The sequence below is a fragment of the Xenopus laevis genome, chromosome 5L (genome assembly GCF_017654675.1).
Source record: "Xenopus laevis strain J_2021 chromosome 5L, Xenopus_laevis_v10.1, whole genome shotgun sequence".
Classification (NCBI taxonomy): domain Eukaryota; kingdom Metazoa; phylum Chordata; class Amphibia; order Anura; family Pipidae; genus Xenopus; species Xenopus laevis.
Window position 1 is genome coordinate 56,810,160 of NC_054379.1, and position 12,539 is coordinate 56,822,698.

The 12,539-nt window shown below is 39.9% G+C and overlaps 1 long non-coding RNA gene across 1 annotated transcript; it reads left to right on the forward strand.

The window, feature by feature from the left end:
- The first annotated feature begins 7,526 nt into the window (after positions 1-7,526).
- On the forward strand, positions 7,527-9,738 carry LOC121393673. Its single transcript, XR_005961241.1, has 3 exons — positions 7,527-7,634; positions 8,067-8,087; positions 9,202-9,738. It is a non-coding gene; the product is annotated as an uncharacterized LOC121393673 (long non-coding RNA).
- Positions 9,739-12,539: the final 2,801 nt, after the last annotated feature.

Sequence of the window (12,539 nt, forward strand, 5' to 3'; positions counted from 1 at the left end):
TTTAGATTAAAGATAGCGATCAGGAAATCTGCGCACAGGGGAACACTGGTGGGGGAGGAAAAAAAGCATGTGTTTGCGCTTGCGGCTTGCCTCTTGCTATGGTGCGGGCACTGCGGGGCCCCTGTGTGAGTCGGTTCTGAAAAGAACAGTAGGGGGTCAGGGTGCGCATTGCGCAATAGGGCTGAAGGTGCGCAAGGCAGGTGGTGTCACTACTAAAGTTAGGGTACAGAGTGGCCAGCCGCAGTTGTCGGCACACTGCTTGTGACATGTCACCGGTGCTTGTCTGCAGGAGCCAGGAAATTATCTTTCCGCTACCTGGTACTCCTCTCTGGTTTGTGGGCCCTGGTGCCGTTGCACCTTTTGCAACCCTGGTAGTTCTGCCACTGTTAAAGACCATCCACGGTCAAGCATTCCTTTATTCCAGTGCACCCAGGAACTTCCGGGATCAAACATTTGCTAAACAGCATGCCATACCTCTGCAGTCCTTGTCTGTACCACTAAGAGTCCTGGCAATCGATGACAGACCATTATCTTCTGCCTTCATTACCAAGTCTTCACTGGAGTTACCCTTCAAAGTGGGCACCCTTCACACTGAAAGACTTTAATTTCTTCTCATTGACTGCCCCTCCATGCCAGTAGTACTAGGACTACCCTGGCTGCATCTCCACAATCCAGTCATTGATTGGTCTGCAGTTCAGATATCCAGTTGGAGCACTTTCTGCCAATTGAATTGCATTCCTTCCAACACTCTTCGGAAGGTGATCACTGCCACTGTAGATCTTTGCTCCCTCCCTTCAATTTATCACACCTTCTCTGATGTATTTAGTAAGAAGTTTGCTGAGACTCTGCCTCCCCATCGGTTGTACGACTGCCCCATCGAACTACTCCCTGGCACCATGCCTCCTTGTGGACGCACTTACCCTCTCTCTCTCTCATTCTGGAAGGACAATTTAGTGAAAAGTTCCATTTCTCCAAAAAATTTTGCTGACAAGAAAAGAGCCTCTACTCCTCAATATTCTCTTGAAGATAGGGTTTGGCTTTCCACCAGACATATTCACCTCAAAGTTCCCACTCCTAAGCTGGGTCCCAAATTCATCAGCCCTTATTCCATAATTGAGATAATCAATGCGATAGCGGTCCGTCTTCAACTACCTCACAAATCCCTCCTCAAACCAGCGATGATCTCAGAGGCTTCTTCTTCTCGTCTACCTAGATTTGTGGATGGTCATCAGGAGTATGAAGTAAGAAAGATTTGGATTCCTGGTCTCCAGAGGGTCCTTGCAGTATCTGGTTGAATGGAGAGGGTTTGGTCCTGAGGAATGTTCCTGGGTTAAGAAGTCTGAAATCCACGCTTTTACCCTCATACATAACTTCCACAAGCAATTCCCTTCTAAACCTCATTGTTGAGGCCCCCCATACTTACCATTCTGCCGATTCCAGCTGACGCCATGGCCAAGATGGGGGCGCCCAGCCCTTCCTGCCGCCAATGCGTCAAAACGTGCGCAACGTCTTGATGCCAGCGCGTCAAAACGTAGAATTTGTCATTCTATAACATAATAAAATTTACCTTAAAGGTGAACCACCCTTTAAATTGAAACAATAAAAATACTGGGCTTTTAAGCCCTTTGCTTCATTTCAAATTAGATTAATTTGCACTGGATCTGAAGGTGTCTTCTTTTCGTGTTGCATATGGCCGGTAAGGGCTCCCAGAAAATTCTTTAATGACATCTATATTCGTATAACACAGAAAAAAACAGAAACATATTTATTATAATAAGTATGGGACCTGGGATAATGGATCTTTCCGTGATTTGTATCTTTAAACTTAAGTCTAATAGAGAATCATGTAGACATTAAATAAACCCAATAAGCTGGTTTTGCTTCCAAATAAGGATAAATTACATCTTAGTTTGGATCAAGTACAAGGTACTGTTTTAATATTATAGAGAAAAAGGAAACCATTTTTAATAATTTGATTATTTAGATAAAATGGAGTCTATGGGAGACGGCTTTTCCTTATTTCGGAGCTTTCCATAATACGGATCCCATACCTGTACTATCCTTTATTTATATAGTGCCAACAAAGTCTGCAGTGCTTTCTAGAGATAATAGAGGTCATTTATAATTGGAGGGGTCATCAGCATCACTTCATGAGCCCCGCTCCCAGCATCACAGGCCTGCCCCCTAACATCACCAGCCCACCCCCTGCCTGTTTTCCAGGAACTGAAAAAGGTCACAACCCTACCAGTGTGTTAGGAGCTGAAGTGCTTAGTTCAATTAGTAGTAAATTTGATTGAAGGAAGGAGTAAAATAAGCTGGAAACAGGAGGGAGGCAGAGGTAAGAGAGACAGGGACAGCAGCGTTTGGTATGGAAAGTTAGGCCTGCAGGAGAAGCAGGGGGGGGGGTCACAAATAAATAACTAGAGACAGCCAGGGCACCTTGTGAGTGATTTATAATTGGTGAATAATAAAGAGAAGTTTGGAACCACGACTGAGACTTCCAAGTGTGTCATTCATTGAAATGTGAAAACTCTGGCCTGCATTTCATGTGATGGCCCAGTGTCAGTGGGTTCAGCTTATAGGAGAAAATGAGCAGATATCAAACAACTGCCAGGTTGTAAATGAAGAAGCTGGCTGAGTGAAGGTGAACAGAAAAGTAGAGAACAGTAACATAGTTACATAGTAAAGTTGGGTTGAAAAAAGACCAATGTGCAATTAATTTTTACCCCTCCAAATAACAGAATCAGCCATCACGACGTCATACGGCAGGGCATTCCACAACCTCACTGTTCTCACTGTGAAGAACCATCTACACTGATTCAAATGAAAGTTATTTTCCTCTAGTCTAGTCAAGTACAGTGCAGCCACTAAGAAAATGTTATGTACAGTGGTAAACATAAGTAAGGCTTGTTGTTCCTGCAAAAAAAATGTATGGGTGAATAAAACTTCATATGAGAACAGACATGTGAAAAGCAGCAGGAGTCATTGCTGGATTATAGGTGTCACATACTATGCATACTTACATAGTTACATAATTACATTGCTATAAATACACTTCATTTTTATAAAATGTTCAATGGAGGCATTGCATTGATGTTTGGTGCATTTCATTATTTTTTTTGTCACAAAAATGGCACTCTTGGGTGAGGCTGCAAGGGTCACCTACACTCAGTCACCTACTCACTTTGCACATAGGTTAGAGTAGACTAACCTCAGACACCCCAACACATGCCAACACCATCATTAACAGGTGATAGAAACTTAATGTGACTATATCAATGCATCAAACACTCTCTCTCTCACTGTAATTAGGGTTAGTGTCTACTAATTAAACAAGTTCTCCAGTAGTTCAAACTATTTCTCCTGCTAACCTTACTAGTTATTTATTATATCAATAGGTAACTTTCCATACACACACACACACACATCTACTGTGGGCACAAGCTTTCATACATGAGATGAGTTGTTTATTTGTTCTTATTAATATAATAAGAACAAATAAGGCAAGAGTTGAAAAACTGGGCAAATACCCCTTGGGTCCTCAAGTTTGAGCTGCCATGGCTATGTCTCCCCCAACTTTTTATGGCCTACTGGGACATTCCCTCATTACCTTATGCATGAGGGGGGGAGTGCCTAGGAATGTGTTAGTTTTGATGCCCTGAAGGTGGTGGTTGGTTGCAGGCCATATGCAATATAATATTGGGACTTGCCAGTATCCAATGTTATAATAAAAATAGGGCCTTTGGTGATAAATATGTAGGCGATCAGAATGATACCAAACATGAGGGGTGTCTCAAGTTCCAGCCCCCAAAACCATGCCTCCTAGCTGGTAGGTATTTGGTATCATTAGGAAGAATGTGATCTCCTCATAAACAATATGTGGAAGAGGAGACTGTATATTAAAAAAAGGGAACAGGCAGGGAGCAGTCAGTCTCTGAAATGTGACCAAAATTAGACATGATCAGACATGTGTTCTCTTGACAAATAAAATGTATTCAATATGAATTGTTGCTCATAGACTGTTCATGGGGATTTACTTTGTATGTTTGTTGCGGTTTTGTTTATTCAAATTGAATTCCTTGTTCCTGTGATTTTTTTTTTCAATCTCATTGTTATGGGCTAAACATACTCCTGCTTTGCGCAACCCCATCTGGAATCAGGAAATAAAAATCACAGCTTTATTAGTTTTTTGTTTTGTTTTGTGTAGGTTTGCATAAGATGCATCCAACATAGAAACACCCATTGCCTAATTCTGCCCTTGCCAGCAGCCAGTTACAGAATGGCATCTGTGACAGATAGCATGGAGCCCAAAACTGTGCCCATTACCTTAGTGCTTTTATAAAAATGTTGTATAATACCTGTCTAATGTTCCTTAATACTAATCATTAATAGTTACATTATTTGAAGCTGTACAGTGAAAAATAAAAGAAGGCTTTTCTTCTATTTTAAAAAATCAAAAACGACAAGTATGACATTGGTAATGTAACAACAACGTGATATAAAAACAGTCAACCTTTGACCAAACAAGAGAGATAATTAAATAAGAAATTTGGTATTAGCACCTATGTTATTAATAGAGACCTTCAATGTATTACCATGGTCTTGTTTTCACTAACATAAACCAAAGAGTACCCTGAGTAAAATTATACATGTTCTATACATTTTGCAATAAGCAGTAAAAGATTTTGGTCATTATAAAAATAGGAGAAGGTCACATCAAAGCACTGGGTGACTATATATTACAGATGTTAATGTTATCTTGCAGCACTCTATGGCAAACATATATATATATGGTTACTAACAATAGGGAGAAGCAGTGGTTGTGTTGGACTATCATTATTTTGGCAAGCAATTTTACAGCAGTTATAGGATGCTTCATGTTACCGGCAATTAAATACATACTGACATCAGAAAATAACCTTTTTTATTATCTATCATAACATTGTCTTTGAATGCCCTATAGGTAACTTTTAATGTAGATTAATATGTTTAAAATAATCTTTTTAGTGTCCGTATCACTTTAATATTTGATCCCACTTCAAAGTTTAAATTACACATGAAAAAGATATTGGATGGGGCAGTGACACATCACTGGATCATGGAGGAAGTAAGGGATTTCCTGTATGTGGAACAACTAGGAAGGCCAGTAATATATATTTTACCCAAAGTACACATGAGCCTTATGCATCCACCTGTGTGGTCCATTATTTTGGCAAGGCGGTCCCTAATCCAATGTATTGCTAAGTATGTGGGTGAATTGTTACAGCCCATAGTACGGGGATCAAGTACATTTTTGAGTGACACTTATGATATTTTACAAGTAGTCAACAGTATGCAGTTCAATCAGTTATATTTCAATTTTGTAACTATGGATGTACAAAGTTTATATGTATGTATTCTGCATGTTAAAGGTTTAGAACAGGGGTGCCCAAACTTTTTGCAACAAGGGGCCAGATTTGGTGAGGTGAAAATTTGCAGGGGCCAACCATTCAGCCCGACATTCTTTGAACCATTAAGATTAAATTACAGGAATCGAGTAATCATAACAGTAATATTTGGGCACATTAGTGAAATGATCTGCCACTTGGTCTATACTACTGACTGTGTGCTGAAGGTGTTAGCAATAGACACGTACTGGCACGTAGTGATGCCATACTTCTTTAGTTTACTGTACTGGTACATCAGTATCTATTGACACCTTCAGCCCTAAAGAAGTATGCGAGAGCAGCGCGTCACTACGTGCCAGTATGTGTCTATTGCTAACACCTTTAGCACACAGGCAGCAGTATAGACTGTGAACAAGGCAGGTTTGTTCAAACGAAATCCACCATCTGTTGATGCCCTCTTTCCTGATTAGGCCACACCAGTCCGACCAATATAATATATACAAAGAGGGATAGGATGGAGCACACAATTCAGCAGATTTTACTGCAAAATATTTATTAGCACGACAAGGATCCTTTTTCAAGCAGCAGTATAGACCAAGTGGCAGATCATTTTACTAATGTGCCTTAATATTACTGCTATGCGATTCCTGATTGCACTGTGCTGGGGGGCCTCATTATTATTAATTTCATGATGGAGGCTGAGGGCCGGTGTAAATTTGAAACCGGGCCGCAATTGGCCCCCAGGCCAAACTTTGGACATGCCTGGTTTAGAAGTAGTGATGGACCTCCTAAACAGAGGTGATCAATATTTTGGTCCCCCTATTGAATTTACAATATCCCTTCTTGCATTTATTTTATACAAAAAGTTTGAAGACCAGTTTTATGTACAATTATCTGGCACAAAAATGGGATCTAATGTAGCGCCTACGTAAGCCAACATCTATACGTATAAATATGAATGTGACTGTTCATTGAACAATCCAGTGTTTTATCAGTTTGGGAGCTATTTTTGGCACTACATAGACCATTTGTTTTTTGTGTGGTTTGGTACACTGGAGGATCTGATACAAATGTGTTGAATGCATTACCTACATTATGATAGACAGGTTGTTAATTATTTGGACGTTACAGTCTATAAGAACAGATTGAATAATAGACAAACTAAATTTTATCAAAAAATGACTGATAGAAACACTTTGCTCTACTGAAGGATCAGTAGGTTTAGATAGGACTACTTTGTTGCAAGAAAATCTGAATGCTCAGAACAAGGATCATGATAGTTTGTTTTATACCAGTACTTGTGGGCCATGTACTCCTCTGATTAAAAAGTCTCTCTTGCAGTAGTGGCCTCTGGTGAACACAGACCAGGATATGTTGAAACTGGTAAACAAGAAACTGAGATTTGGATATAAATGTAACAGAAATCTAAGGAAGATGCTAACACCTGCTGATCCAGCAAGTAAATATGTGCAATCAACTGGAGTGGGCTCACTAAAATGTGGAGTATATAAATGTGACAATTGTGTCATGTGTAACACTTTGATATCTGGGGACAAGATCCACCATCCACACAATAGGAAACTGTACAAAATTAAGCATAGGCTGATATGCCGTTCACAAAATGTTGTTTATATTATAAAATGCCCATGTGGGTTGTTATATTGTGGGAACACCACAAGACAATTGAGGGGTATGATCAGCATGCACTGATCTACAATACAAGGGACTTATGAAAAAAAGAAAGTGAAACAGGATATATTGAAACAGCCTATTGCACAATAAATCCGAGACACACCATTTCTTAATTTAAATATATATAAAAATAAAATATCTAAATATATTTAAAATATACAAATTTACAATAGAGTGCAATATAATACTTCACATTATCTATTTATCATTATAAGTATAATCTATGTGATGTATTTATCTAATCTATTTCAGTCTTTATCTCTCTTTTTCTCTCTCTAAATAGATGTTTACTTTAATATTATTTTAAAATAATACTGTTGACACTCATCACAAATGTGCTAAGGGTTATGTTTAGTTTATAAAAAATGTAATTTTACAAAAACCTCCTGACACTTAGGAGATGAGTCAAGATTGGCCTCTCCCTTTCCAATATCTGTTGTATATATACAGTCAGTGCAAGAATTTTGTAGTTAGCTGCAGCCAGAATGGGTTCACTAACACAGGCATCGTATCTTCTTATTCTTGTCCTGTGTTTTGCACTTTTCCATATCACAGGTAATGTGAACAAAGATTCAATTTGTTTTATCGTGAATAACTTTAAAATCAAAGTAATGTATTTAAAGGTGCCTTCAGTGCTTTCAGAAATTTTATCTTAAATATTTATCGTAACTTCTAATAACTTTTTTTGCTTTGTATTTTCCTGCAGTCCCTTACCTGCATCCTGAAAATCAGTTTAGGTTTTTCCAGTTAAGATCCAGTATTCCTTCTTCTTCTAACTATTGCAGACTGGCCCGAAATCTTTTCTTTCTTTCTCTGTACTGTGCTGCAGGAGATTTTGTCAAATAGATGTGCTTTTTTTATGAATTGTTATAATCAATAAGAATCTACAAAGGCCAGAAAAATAAATTGCTATCCCAAATGCTATGTCATTCTCTTCTATTATCACGGTCTATTAATTTGCTGTTTTGCATTTTTATTTTAACACAGAAAGCATTGGATCTACCACAGGTAACTAACTTTATTTGCATTTATCACAATATAACTGTTGCCCTAATTCCCACATTGTAATCATTAGTACTAGATATAAAGTGTATCTTACTTGAATCTGTTGTATCCATTAATTTTATCAAATCTGCAGTGAAAAGATAGGGATGATATCTGCTCTCATTCCAAATTATAAGATTAAACCTTAATCTTAAATAGTGATGGGCGAATTTATTCGCCAGGCGTGAATTCCCTCGATTCGCCAACGGCAAAAACATTTGAGAAACCGCAGTGAAAATTTGCCAGCATCAAAAAATGAGACGCCGGCGCCGTTTTGCGAATTTTTCGGCGAAGCGAAATGCCCCAAATTCGCCCATCACTATTCTTAAAAAGTACAGGAAAAAGTTCTTCGGAAAACTCGAGGTCCCAAGCATTTCTCATAATAAATCCCATAGGTCTATATGTATATAGTTTTGAAATGTAGCATACAAGATAAAGCAGTTATGTAAAAAGCAACAGTAAACCCACTTTAAAATTAGATAAGAGGACCCTGTCTCTTGCACTTTGGACATGGTTGTGCATTTGTGTCCTAAATGTAATTTTTTGAACTCATAGAATAGAGTGCAAAGAGATGTGTGTGTCTCTGAATGCAGCGCTTATAGAAGTACGTGGGTGTTCAATGAAATTTTCCGTAGCTTTCTCCACATTCAAACATGTCATTTTAAAAAATGCCATATTTTCTTAAGAAATGTCTTGTTTTGCTCAGATCTGCGAAGTCCTGTAATAGCAAGACAGTACAACTGATACCACCTGCTAATGTACAGTATCACTCTCTTTCAAATTCACGCTTCAACACATCAAACACAGTAGTAACTAGTGATGGGCGAATTTATTCGCCGGCGTCCAAAAAAATTTTTCACCGGCGTCGAAAAAAACGGATGCCGGTGTCAAAAACGGCGCAAATTCGCCCATCACTAGTAGTAACCAGAGTTATTTTTATTACATTTTTTTGTTATGACTGAGAATCTTCTCTGTTTGTGATAGGGACCATAAGTACTTGCCTTGTTATGTTTTTGGCCCTGGCTTTCTGGCATGACTTACACAGATCATTTACTTTTTATTTATCCATTTTTTTCAGCATCAAGTTTCAGCATACAAAATGTATCCTTAAACACAAGTAAGTCATATAAAGAGTAATTTCTACTGTATGTTTCTGGATTGGATACCACCTTAATATTTATAGGTAGTATAGCGATTACAGGTAGTTGGACCGTGGTCTCACTGGGGAATAGACCTTTGTGTACACTTCCAGACACTCCAAAACAGAGGCACAGACAGTTCAGTTCAGTATAACTGGTCTTTGGCCAGTTTATTGGAAGCTTTTCAGTGAGACAAGATACAGAAAACAAAAAAAACCTAAGCCTGTCTGGCTGTAACTAATAGACAGGTACTTCCCTGACTAACCAAGGACAAGGGCCTTGTGTCCCAATCCCTTATAAAGCAAAGATGCACAAGATAAGTTTTTCCACACTTACATGGCAGTTAGAACACAGAACAGCAGCTCCTGCTTTCCCCAATGTTCTCTCTCACTCACTTTCTGAAAACCCCAGCTCCTTTTTGTAGGGAGCTGTGGAAGGAAAAGTCTTGCAGGCCCTAGATGGCCCCTCGCATTCCTAAGCCCCCCTCCAAGGTAGACTGAGCAGTTTCAAAGTGCCCATGGGGCCCTTCTATGAACTGTTTCAAGACTACCCAGGAGACAGTGTGCCATCTGAGAAGGTCCTTATCAGTAGTATGTTATGTTATCCTTTTGCTTCTAGCAGGTGCCCTGGCCTTGAAGCTCTCCCACTATGTTACTCCCTTCTCGTTCACATAGCTAGCTAACACTAGATAATTGTACACTGAGACACTATGATAGATACTTGGCAATACTCCCTTTTCTCCCTAGAGAGGCCTTTTCCCATTGAAGTTCCTCTCCTGAAGGGTATATAATGTGTGGTCAATCTTTTGTTTCTTAGTTCTGACCTACTTGTGTATCAGAACCCACGGAGCTCGTGTATGTTTATTATATAAATAATAAACTTGGATTATTCCTTTTACCTTGGTGATCTCCGGTCTTTGGATTATTCCCTAACAAAATGGTGGAGATAATGTGGGCAGGCTCAAGACGCTGACTTCACCCATCCACAGTGAGGACCCGGAGAACTAACGGGACAGGAGTGGCCACACAGGGTAAGCATACCTTGTTCTGTCTCCTTTCTTCTCCGGTTCCAAACGGACAGGGTGTTGCTGTGCAAGCAGCCTGACCCAAGGTGATCACTCGAGGTATCTATGTTTGTCTTAACCATGTGTCCTGTATGAATGTGCATGTGATTGGGGACTAATTGCAAAGTGAAAAAAAAAGTTCTAACTTTTCTATACTCTTGCTGCTTATAAGAATTGTACTAACTTACCTGGTCAGACCCCAGTATACCCCAAGATAGTCTGCGTACTTGAGGGAAGAGGGCATTTTTTTAGTTGAGATGAAATAGGCTCACTAAGGCATTTGGCCAGAATGAGTGTAAGACTCCGTTAGGAGCATCTCGCCCTAGTGGGGAGGATTGTGAACAGAGGCTGATCACCTCTGCGCGTTCACCAAGGAGAGTGAGCGCAAGACAGTCGCTAGGCAGAGTGACTGTAGAGCATTCACCAGGTAGTGTGATTGCTGTTGAATATGGCAAAGATGTAGTGGCTTACTTGCCTAAGTGGAGTACACTTACAGAGAGTAAGTCATTTGCCATTCCTCCCAACGATACATGGGATCACCAGACAAGAGTACAAGCATTTAAGTACATACGCAGCACAGCAGTGATATATCAGAAGCTTTAGCCCCACAGACTTGAGTGGTTGTAACTCATAAGGCATACATAGAGCCGTCAGCCTCCCCACTCTATGATGGGTTGTTTTCCCGTAATAGCTAAGAGCAAGAGAGAGGCAGCAAAAGAGGTAAATGGTCAAGTATGTGCCCTAGAAAGTCAGGAAAGTGCCTCAGAATCAAAGGAAGCTAGAAAGCAAAGATAGGAACAAGAAAAGTTGATAGCAGAAGGGTTAAGTTAGATAATAGAGAACAGTGAAAAAAAAAAAAAAAAAAAAAAATTGACACCAAAAAGACAAACAGCTCAGAGATAAGTTCTCTGAAAGTTATAGCTCAGATACAGACAAGCAGGCTATCCCCAGCCCCACAGCTAAGCTCTACCCCGCCCGTACAATACAAAGTAGAGAAAAAGGGGGGCGACGGGGGACGCTGCAGAAGTGCGTCTAACTAAAAACACACAGATCTTAGAAGGATTTTTCAAGATGTTCCACAGACCCATACTAATCCACACAAATTTGCACAGGAACTCTTGTGTGTCAATGGTGCTCATAAGCCTAATTAGACCAATATATTATTTGTACTCAAAGTGTGTGGTCCAGGGGATTACCAAATGTTAGACAAAATGTATTGAGATACTAACCCTGTTGACCAATTTAACCAAGATGCCAAAGAGTCTGCTGTCCAGTATGCTATTACCTTTGTGGTAGGACTACTAAATGATCCTCAAAGTAACCTCAGCATACATAGTCTTGCCTGGAAGCATAAGAAGTTAGAAAAGATAATTGCCGTTGCCACAAGTTGAGAACTCCTGTCTTAAGCCCCAGCAGGTGTTACTCGTTCAGCAACAGTCTAACAACTTCCAGGATAATTCCAAAACTCCAGAAACAATAACTAACAGACAGCAGAACAGGTCAGATAACCGTGACAAAAAGACAGTTGTTTGTGTTAATTGTAATAATCAAGGGCATTATGCATATAAGTGCATATCCCCAAAGAAAGCCCTTTCCCTGCAGGAGATGCAGCCCCTTCACATTCCAATGCATCCCTCATAAATCCTGCTTGAAGGTGCGACGCAGCCCCGGTACCAGTATTTCCAAACACTTCTAATCACCATCCAGACCTCCTAATTGAAGTGTTTATTAATTAAAAGACCCTAACTTTGTTTACTGAATACAGTTTTAAAGACTCACTCAAACCTGCCATTATCTGGTAATGTAGTCACGGCAGTGTGAGTTGGAGGAAATCCTCTCCCTATGGCAGAAACAAGCCCATCGCAAGTGTCCATTGGTCCTGTATCCACAAAAGCTGCCTTTCTTTTAAGTGCCTCCTTCCCTGACAGTTTCATAGGTAGGGACATCCTTTCTAAACCAGTGTGCACCATATACTGTAATCCGGATGCAGTATTTGTGCCTGTCCTGCCTCCATAAGTGTCTGAGATGACCAATGCACTAGATACTGCTAATCTTCTGTCACTAGAGGAAATTTCTGAGGAGGAAGATTCTGTACCTCCTAAATTACAATGTGTTTCAAGTGATTTGTGGGCTTTATCACCAACAGATGTTGGGTTCATGTCATCCATCCCACCAGTGTCCATACAAGTAGACCCAAAGGGCCCCCCCCGCCCA